At 38.5% G+C, this 11,342-nt stretch overlaps 1 pseudogene; it reads left to right on the forward strand.

The window, feature by feature from the left end:
• Positions 1-1,810: 1,810 nt before the first annotated feature.
• LOC122814101 lies at positions 1,811-2,812 on the forward strand (annotated as a pseudogene).
• The last annotated feature ends 8,530 nt before the right edge of the window (positions 2,813-11,342 follow it).

Below are 11,342 nucleotides of genomic sequence, written 5' to 3' on the forward strand. Positions count from 1 at the left end.
ATGTTTATTGCCTTTATGTTATACAGTACTTTCACATTCTTGGTAATGATTTTAACAGTCTGTGATATCTAAATACACAATTATTTACTCATAATATGGGCTACCTCACCCATTTATCTGTAGTTCCTGTGGAGAGAGAATCTGTAAATATTATGTGACTGATACTGAAATATTTAGTGCTACATAGCACTGGATTCGAACCCTGGTCTGTGTGTGGCAAAAATATACTTCAGACAGAGCATTTTACAAACTGAGTCATTGCTGACTACTGCCTGACTGATATTTGCCTAGAGCTCACCTGGAATGAATATATATGACCTGGTAGTACTACTACAGTTGTATACTAGACTGCAGTGACAGTAGAACACACATGCATGAAATACAAGCATGACAGAGATAGTAGGTAACCTATACATTAGTATATAGAATACAGGTGTACACAATATATTGTTACTGATTTAAAATATCTGTGAAGTCAACAAACAATATCAAATCATGGAGTGGGCTATCTCAACCATATACCTTGCTTACCTGCTGTTTGTAGATGATAGAGCATTATGTGGACAATATTGGCCTAGAAACAGCCTTGAACAGTACTGTATGTGTTAAATAAGACATTCGGCTGCCATTATATTTGCATACTATAGCTATTACAGTGTTGTACTTGATTGCAGCACCTTACCTTACAACCAGAATGCATACAGTTGTACTGCAATGGTTACATCAAGGCAAACCTAATGTACACAGTTTACCTTGGTGTTATTGGTACTGCTTCATATGTTATTGCAGAACAGTTGGCATTATTCATTTCTTGACAGACATCTCTAATTCCACACTTATTGCACTACAGACTTTATAGCATACAGCCAGTCCCTGGGTTACGAGCATCCGACATGTGGACAACTCATAGATATGAACAGGCTGCCGCAATGACAGAAAAAACATCAAAGTAAATAAAAAGAAATATCTTACTATTATTTGGAGAAATAAGATGTTCTTTCCTTTTTCTCCCTCTTCTCCATTCATGAAGCTGCTCGCACATCTTGTTAGGGCAGTTACTTCCTCGTTCATGGAGAAGAAGAGATCCGATTGGCTAAGGGAGTCTCGGTTTGATGATCTGATTAGCTGTTTGCTTCAGTACAATTTTGAAGTAGTTACTGTACTGTTTTGCAGAATAGGCAAATGTCATTGCAGCTCACTGGCATCTAGGTGACAGTAGGAGGTCGGGCAGAGGTCTGAAAGTGCAGGAAAGAGTGGAAAACATTTGTGGGTGATGGCTGCAGTACAGAAATGTGAATTGAAGCTTAAAAAGAGGTAGGCTTAACATTTTTTGGAACATTCTACTGTACTATACTGTACTTTATTGCATTTTATATACTATTATTTGTAAAACAAAAGGGAATGTCTGTAAAATACTGCTCTGAATCAGTTGAATTGAAATGTTAATGAGGTATAGACAGTGGTAGTATTGACCAATCAGACCTGAGAAGTGTCTATCTGCAGACTCCAGTACTGTATGTGTATCCTGTGGAGCTCCACTTTAGACCTTTACCATAGTGCAGCCAGACACTTTTATGAACTTCCGCGTTGGTGACGTTGCGACCCATGCCTCAAAAACATAAATCTGATGCACATGCTTGTGATGTGTCAAAGAAAAGGAAATAAATCACCTTGGAAAATAAAGTGGACATAATAAAGATATGTGAGAGAAGTCTGCCATTGGAAAGGCATTAGGCTATAGCCGATCAATGATCAGAGCAATTTTAAAAGACAAAGAAAGAATAATGAATCATGTGAAAGGCCATAACCAATGAAAACTATGATTATTACAAAACAATGGAGTGGTTTAATTCTTGAGATGGAAAGGCTATTGTTAATTTGGATCGAAGACCAAAATCAGATGAATATCCCTATTAGCCTTTCATCAGTGCAAGAAAAGGCTTAACACCTTTTTAATGATTTAAAAGCTCCTCGAACCACAAGTGCAGGTGGGTGTGATGAAAATTTTTTTGTGAGTAGGGGTTGGTTCCATCACTTTAAAATGAGGGCTAATTTGCATACCATTAAAACTCAAGCTAAAGCTGTGAGTGCAGATGTAAGTGTTGCAAGGGATATTCCTAAAATGTTGGAAAAAATTATTGAAGAGGGAGGTTATTTGCCAGACCAAATATTTAATGTAGATGAGACTGGCTTATTTTGGAAGAAAATGCCTGAAAGGACTTACATTTTGAAAGAGGAAAGCAGTGTAGTAGGGCATAAGGCAGCAAAAGACAGGCTAATGGTATTGTTTGGGGTAATGCTTCCGGTTATTTTAAGTTGAAGCCTTTGCTTATGTATTGCTCCCTAAAAGTGAAGGCACTACAGCTTGTCATTAAGGCATCTCTTCCTGTTATTTGGAAGGCAAATTCAAAGGCTTGGGTTACAATTGCCATCTTTGAAGACTGGTACTTGAACCGTTTTGTTCCTGCTGTTCAAATGTATTGCCTGGCCAAAAACATTAATTTCAAAACTCTTCTTGTACTTGACAATGCACCTGGACTTCCAAACAGTTTAGATGACTTAAACTCAAATGTAAAGGTCGTATTTTTACCCCTCAATACCACATCATTACCTCAGCCAATGGATCAGGGAGTAATAGACTCATTTAAGGCCTATTATTTACGTCGGACCTTCTCACAAGCAGTCAGGGCTATCCAAGATAATATGATGACCTTAAGGGAGTTCTGGAAGAATTATAACATCTATGATGCCATCAAAAATATTGCCCGATTCTTGGGATGAAGTAAAGCAGTCAAATATGAAAGGAGTGTAGAACAAATTGTGCCCACAATTTGCACCTGCTTTACAGACTTCTACAGATGATGACATTGCTGAAGCCAGGCAAGCTGTGGTTAATATTGGTAATCAACTGCAGTTAGATATCACTGACATGGATGTCATAGAGTTACTTGACTCCCATGGCAAAAAAATGACCAGTGAAGACCTTATGGAACTGGAGCAGCAGACGATAGCATTTGAAGAAGAAAACAGGGACCTAGAAACGCTAAAATCAAAAAAGCTTTTGACAAAAAAGTTGGCTGAAGCCTTTTGTCTCATTGAAGCAAGAGCCTAATACAGAGTGCTTCACCCATGTTTACTGTACAGTTACTGAGGGCCTCAGCTGCTATAAGGTCATTTATGATGAGAAAAAGAAAAGGTCTGTACAAACCTCCCTTGATGTCTTCTTCAAGAAATTGACTCCAGAGTAAACCCTCTCTCCAACAGCAGAATCAAACCCTGACTCTGCACCGCTAGGCCCATTCTCTCCAAGTCTATCATTTTCTGCATTATCCAATTAATAAAGTTATCATAATGTTAACTCACAAATGAGTGTTAACTTTTACAGTAATTGTTATCCTTTTTCTTTGTTTTACTTTTAAACTGTTTTCAGAATTGTTTCTTTAATGTTTTTTACAGTACATACCGCACTGTACTGTACAAGTGTACAGACATAGTTACTGTACTGTTACAGTATTACACTGTACTTACAGTATTGTTATTATTATTATTACTACAGTATACAGTATTATGTTTTAGATTTTTTTATTTGGATGTGTTTCTAAAGTGTTTTATATGCAAAGAAAAGTAAAATAAATATTAGACTGAGGCAAACATTTGACTAAGCGACATTTATTATGAACCATATGTACGTGTTTTGACTTACATACAAATCTGACTTAAGGACAGACAAAAAAACAGATCTCGTCCTTAACCTGGGGACTGTCTGTATACTTTCATGCAGTTTCTGGTACTGTTTCGAGTTTTTATTGAACAACAGTTGTCATTATTCAGGTCTTGCAATACAGCTCTACTTCCACAGTTATTGCACTACAGACTTTATTATATATACTTTAATGCAGGTAATGGTATTGTTTCATGTTTTATTGCACTACAATTGGCATTATTCATTTATTGCACTGCAGCTCTATTATTGCACAGTTATTGCAATACAAACTTTAACGTGCATACTTTATTGCAGGTAATTCTTTACTCTTTCTTGCTTATTTCACTACACTTAGCATAATACATTTAGAGGTTGGCGAAGAAGAAGTGGGATTGTCAAAGAGATGAAGAAAGTAGACAAGAGTATAAGGAGATGAGGTGCATGGCAAAGAGAGAGGTGGCGAAGGCTAAGGATAAGGCATATGAAGAGTTGTATAAAAGGTTGGACACTAAGGAGGGAGAAAAGAACATGTACCGAATGGCTAGACAGAGGGACCGAGCTAGTAAAGATGTGCAGCAGGTAAGGGTGATAAAGGATAATGAGGGAAACATACTCAACAAGCAAGGAGAGTGTGATGAGCAGATGAAAGACTACTTTGAGCTGTTGATGAATGAAGAGAATGAGAGGGACAGAAGGTTGGATGATGTGCGGATAGTGAATCATGAAGTGCAGTGAATTAGCAAAGAGGAAGTAAGGATAGCTATGAAGAGGATGAAGAATGGAAAGGCTGCTGGTCCTGATGACATACCTGTGGAAGCATGGAGGTGTTTAGGTGAAATGGCAGTGGAGTTTTTAACTAGATTGTTTAATGAAATCCTGGAAAGTGAGAGGATGCCTGAAGAATGGAGAAAAAGTGTTTTGGTACCAATTTTTAAGAATAAGGGTGATGTGCAGAGCTGTAGTAACTACAGAGGGATTAAACTGATCAGTCACAGCATGAAGTTATGGGAAAAAGTAGTGGGAGCTAGGTTAAGAAAGGAGGTGATGATTAGTGATCAGCAGTATGGTTTCATGCCAGGAAAGAGCACTACAGATGCGATGTTTGCTCTCAGAGTGTTGATGGAGAAGTACAGAGAATGTCAGAAGGAGTTGTATTGTGTCTTTGTAGATTTAGAGAAAGCATATGACAGGGTGCCTAGAGAGGAGTTGTGGTATTGTATGAGGAAGTCGGGAGTGTCAGAGAAGTATGTAAGAGTGGTACAGGATATGTACGAGGGTAGTGTGACAGCGGAGAGGTCTGTGGTGGGAGTGACAGATGCGTTTAAAGTGGAGATGGGATTACATCAAGGATCAGCTCTGAGCCCTTTCTTATTTGCAATGGTGATGGACAGGTTGACAGACGAGATCAGAGAGGAGTCCCCGTGGACTATGATGTTTGCAGATGACATTGTGATCTGTAGTGAGAGTAGGGAACAAGTGGAGGAGACCCTGGAGAGGTGGAGATATGCTCTAGAGAGAAGAGGAATGAAGGTCAGCAGGACTAAGACAGAATATATGTGTGTGAATCAGAGGGAGGATAGAGGAATGGTGAGGATGTAGGGAGTAGAGGTGGCGAAGGTGAATGAGTTTAAGTACTTGGGATCAACAATTCAGAGTAATGGTGAGTGTGGAAGAGAGGTGAAGAAGAGAGTACAGGCAGGATGAAGTGGGTGGAGAAGAGTGTCAGGAGTGATTTGTGACAGACGAGTAACAGTGAGAGTGAAAGGGAAGGTCTACAAGAGGGTTGTGAGACCAGCTATGTTATATGGGTTGGAGACAGTGGCATTGACAAAAAGGCAGGAGTCAGAGCTTGACATGGCAAAGTTGAAGATGTTAAGATTTGCTCTAGGTTTGACGAGGATGAACAGGATTAGGAATAAGTATATTAGAGGGTCAGCCCAGGTTGGAAGGTTTGGAGACAAAGCCAGAGAGGCAAGATTACATTGGTTTGGACATGTGCTGAGGAGGGATGCAGAGTATATTGGGAAAAAGATGCTAAGGATGAAGCTGCCAGGTAACAGGAAAAGAGGAAGGCCTAAGATAAGGTTTATGGATGTGGTGAGAGAGGACATGCAGGTGGTTGGTGTGACAGAGCAAGATGCAGAGGACAGGAAGAAATGGAAACAGTTGATCTGCTGTGGTGACCCCTAATGGGAGCAGCCGAAAGAAGAAGAAGAAGAAGAAGAAGAATGAAGACTCACCACACTCATGGTGCAACCTGGCCAAGCACCTGGCATGTACCTTGTGTTTGCAAACCCTCTCCTCTGCAGCTGTTGGGAGTGAAACACACCACTATGCATACCAGTTTAGCAGACACTCAGATTAGATATTGGTGGCACAGAGGTAAAAGTACTTACATACATGTGGGACATCCCCTGCTAAAAATCTTGGCCCCAGGTGTTTAAGAGATCCTCCTTGTGTCTCTTCAAGTCATCATGGTGGTGATGACACTGCTCACCTGTGCGGGGTATACCAGTTACACTGGTGCATTCCCTTGCTAGCTGGTACCAGTCCTCCACCTTGCACTCTGAGCCCTGGTAACCTCCCTGCAGAAGCTAGTCTTCATGGTTTTTACAAGGAGTTTGACCATGAACCTGGACTCCAGATGCCCCAAAGCTGCACCTGAAAGTGAGAACCCTCACCAACGCCTGCCATAGTATCCTTAGAGACAGAACTCCAACAGATTTTGCTGTATCCCTGCCTATTGAGCTTAATATAGCCTGTTTTTCCACCCTTACACACCACTGGGTAATATTTAAAAATGCAGCACATCACTTAGCAGTGCGCAAACCAATGCAGCTAAGCTGAGCAATGAGAAAACCCGAAGACCCTTATGCTTAGCAGTGTTTAACAGTGTGCAAACCAGCCAACCAAAGTTGAGCAGTGCATAAACATTATCAGCCATCATTGTGTTTATGTGGTGCTTAGCAGAGCTTAGCGGAGCACAGCAGGCCAGAATTTAAATATAATTGGCATCATTCGTATTTCAAAAATAAATGCTTATTTGCCCTTCCACATATTCACACCTTGCACCTACTGTTCATGAGGCCATACCTCTACCCATTTAGCTACAAGGATATGTGGAACTCATCTACACCTTTACGTATACCTCTCAGCTGCCTATAACCACTGCTGAGCACCTCCCATGCCACACCACACAAACCCGCTCAGCTATGCTTAAACATGAATTTAAATAAATAATTAATTGCATCCAGTTTCTATATTTAGATGTCTGGCAGGTGTCTAGGCACCTCTTTTCATTGCTGTGCTCCACGCCATGCAAACATCCTTTTATAAAAAAAAAAAAACAAATAAACACTTAAAACAATAAAAGAAACAATTAACATGATATAATTGGACAGTGCAAGGAGTGTCTTACTCATCTGCGGACACAGTTGGAACTACACTCCCTACACTCCCTACACTGATTCAGTAACCATGTTCCACAGCTCTCCCTTGCCAATATGCCATGATTAATATGCATGACGCCCTGCCAAGGGGGAAGCATGTACACGGACATGGTAACATTCTCTGTAGGCTCTACACTGTGTCTACATGGAGTTTATTAAATTCTGTGGTATGTCATTTCAGAAAATGAGCACACAGACCTGCAGCCAAAGCATCTGAACAGAATCCTTAACAAATACCATGATAACTTTGCCACCCCAGAACATCTATAGTAACAAACAAGCTCTCTAAAAGGAAGAAGTGATGGCAATTAAATAACCTCTCATTACTTGTTAAAATGAGTATTTAAGGAACTATTCTGAATAATGTCATCTCATACTAAAATTATTTTATATCCAGCCTGTCTGATATGAATGTAAACCTCAGCTTCAGCTTGTGTACCAACTAGTTATGTGTTTATTTTATTTAATTGCATGCCACCTTATCAGTGCTAGGATGCTGAAGGTATTTATTCAAGATTTATAAAATTTGGCAAACAATTCATAGTTAATCCAGTAACATACACTGTTAACATATCCATAGCCCTGGCCACAGTTTCTTCCTTCTAGAAACATGCACTAACAGGCAGGAAACACTTCTATCTTAGACATGTACAGCACTGGTAACTATTTGAAATATCAGGACCCATATTAATGCACCCTGAAACACAGAGACTGAATGGCCAAAAAAAACAGACATGTATATACCATGTCAGAGATAACCATTTCTCTCACTATTCCTTTTCTCTGAGGTATGGTGATCTTGGAGTTGGTATATATACATTTGGCCCAGAGGTGGGGTTACTCCCTACCTTGAGGCCTCCAGGGGGGTTGCCCCTTGCAAAAAACAAGTTTAAAGGAGACAGGTTATAATTAAGATTCACTCTTCTTCTTCAGTTTCACTTTTTGTTTGGTCTCTCGGTACTCAGTGTTACGTGTGCCAACATTTCAATAAGGAACTATCCAGAACTATAGAAATTTCCCACCCTGCCCAAAATCCAGGAAAAAAAAAACCTATGTTGTCAACTAATATGACATAGAATGGACTACATCCATCTATTCACTGAGTAGGATGGATGTAACCCTGGATATTATTTATTATTTTATTGATGGGTTTACTAGGACAGTCTGACTGGGTCACAAGTCCATTTTCAGTGGAGACCCAGGGAGAAAATTTCCAGTTTGCACAACTAAATTACAAAATATTTTGGTACAATACATAATCAATTATTTACAGTGTTGTAGATATCTAGGTAAGACATAGGGTTGCCACCTATTATTAAAGCTGAAACTGGATCAGAGCCACACCCCTCACACTGCCAATAATCCCACCCATCTCTTTCTTTTCCCTACCCACATTCCACCCATTTTGTGACACCATAGGCACACCAGGGGTTGAAGGAACATCCTCTTTTCCTGGTTTACCTTGCAGTCGCAATACTTTTTTTAAAATAAAACCATAGCGAATCTGCCAATTTAACAAACTCCAAAAGTCTGTTTGCTTTTTGAAAAGAATACTGGAGTTTGTACAGTGTTTTCCATACTACTGGACAATTGGTTTGGTTTCTGGGTAGTCCAAAAAAAACTACTGGACAATTGGTTTGGTTTCTGGGTAGTCCAAAAAAAACTGATAGGTAGCAATCATTGAAAGACACATGAATAAATATCTGTGTAAGATACATAATCAATTATTTGCAGTGTTGTAGACAGAGTCAAAAATACAAATATTACAGTGAGAAGAAGAAAAAGATAATTTCAGTTTGAGGCATAATATTTACAATTCTTGCGATGTATGTTTAATTATCTAAGGCAGTTATAGTAATGTGGTCTTTGGAAAGTATTGGTTATAGTTTATAGTTATAGCTAGGAGAGGAAGAGAGAGTAGGAGAGGTTGAGCAAGGTGCAGTTAGTGAAGATAGTGAATTGTAGCAGTGATAAGGAATGATACTTTTCAGCCAGTTGTCAATATTACTGTATTATAACACTCAACATATTAATTAATACCATCTATATAAACTTTAATAATGATATGTTTGTAGGGTCGCCATCTTAAAATTCTGTTTGTTTCAGTAAGATAAATTAATTATTCAAATATGGATATGTCATTTCTCAGGCACTTCAAAGTACAGTTTCCTGTTTTTTTTTTATCTTCATCTCTAAACATTGTTATCCCACACAGATCAACATTATGGACATGTTCACTTGTTTATTAACCACCACAGGTAGGATATTGCAGAAAAGCAGTGCTGCATTCTATGCTGAAGGTCTGACAGTGTACAAAGGAAACCTACTTGCCTCCCACTTGACTTGTGAAGTTAACTTTGATCTTCAAACACTGCATTTCTGGTTCAAAGCAAACAATATTATATTAACACAGTCAAAATAAAGCTAGTGCTCTTTAGAAACTCAAGCATAGCAACATGCATCCAGCTAATGCCAGAAATAGCTAATGCCCTTACAAAGGAGTCAGCAAAACACTTTTAAGTACTTTGACATCTGATTAATTTAATCTCTCTCCTTTAATTCAACCTCTCTCCTTTTCCTGCCATGTAGGTAAGCTGCATAACAAAATTAACAAACAAATAAGATTGTCCTATTTCAATTCACATTTGATTACTTTTGTAGCCACATGTTATCATTTTTTTTTAATTCTGTTTTGTTCATATGTTAACCAGGTAAGCCCACTGTATACAGGTCACTGTTCAGTTGTGACCTGCTAGCACTGTCTGGTTAAAAGCCTTGCACAGAGCCACACAGTAGGTAAATGAAGGTGGAAGGAATCAAACCCCTCCTTGCAAAGGAACTTCTCATTCCTTATATGTAATATGACCTCCCTTTAACAGTATCGATTTCATTTGACAAAGCTGACCTGCTTCAAACAATAGTGACTAAAGTGTGTAGATTTGTTCATCTTATGGCATGATATAAAATGCAAGTGCACTACATGTAGGAAAATATTAGCAGTTCCTGTACAGCTCAGTGTCACCTGTGCTTTCTGTTCTGTCTCACATTAACTATTATTTTTAACTTTGTCTCCTGCTGTTTATGTAACCCACATACGTATAAACCTTTCAAAGTTAAGGTTCTTTCTGCACACCCTTCCTTGACTTTACTGTTTCTTACACTACCTATTAGTGATGTTGACGACTGATTTTTATAGGTTCATAGATAAAGACTAGGCAAATAATCTAAAGACTATTACAAGCCCAGCCAGCAACCAGTGGTCAGATTTAAACCCTGTATATTGTATCTGTGAGGTGAAGGCTTTCAGTGTTATGCCATCTTTCCACATTCTGACTGAGCTAGTTAGGCTTTTCTTCAGTATTTGTTCAGGTACTGAACTACCGCCCATACTATTTATGTCTATATCGTCTATGACTAATATTAATGAAGCATTATTTTAGACAAAAATTGTTTATTACTAATTTTTAATTTTATGCCACAAGAGCAGCTACCAGTAAATAGGTTGCAACTAAAATTAAAGAAAAAAATGTTATCTTGAAAAATTATTTTTAAGTTCTGCTATGTGCTATATATATATATATATATATATATATATATATATATATATATATATATAGATATAAAACAGTGTGTGACGATGTGAGATAGTGCCACATGTACCAGAGAGATAGGGCAGTGCATGTATAACATATGCCAGCATAGCTAGTTGGAGTTTTGTAAAGAATTTTATGTCATTTGTATATCAAACTGATTTGTACAGATGTTTGTATTAAAAATGTACTTGTAAAGCAGCTTGTGTTAAAAATATTTCAACAGTGGATTCTGCTGGACAGAAAAGAAATATATATTTATATCAGACTGTATTGCTGTAACTGAGGAAATGTATATATGTTAACAGCGGATGCTGGAAGGGAAGGGGTTAAACTCAGCCAAGTTTACCTTAAGTAAAATAGCTTGAAATTAAATGACTTGATTTCGACCATAAAGATTTTATCTCACAGGCCTGAATGCAGGCAGAAATGCAATGTCTGGTCTGGGATCCTGCTCTTATTGTCCTTAGTAGTGAACTAATTTCTACCCTGGGGCACCAGACAATGACTAGTTAGTCTCTACAAGAAGTATGAAAGTAATGGAATTGTTTTACAGTCTCCAGATGCCTTAGCAAACCTCTAGGTATGTATTGTGACACA

Source organism: Protopterus annectens, chromosome 1.part1, assembly GCF_019279795.1.
Source record: "Protopterus annectens isolate FY-2018-M chromosome 1.part1, PAN1.0, whole genome shotgun sequence".
NCBI lineage: Eukaryota > Metazoa > Chordata > Ceratodontiformes > Protopteridae > Protopterus > Protopterus annectens.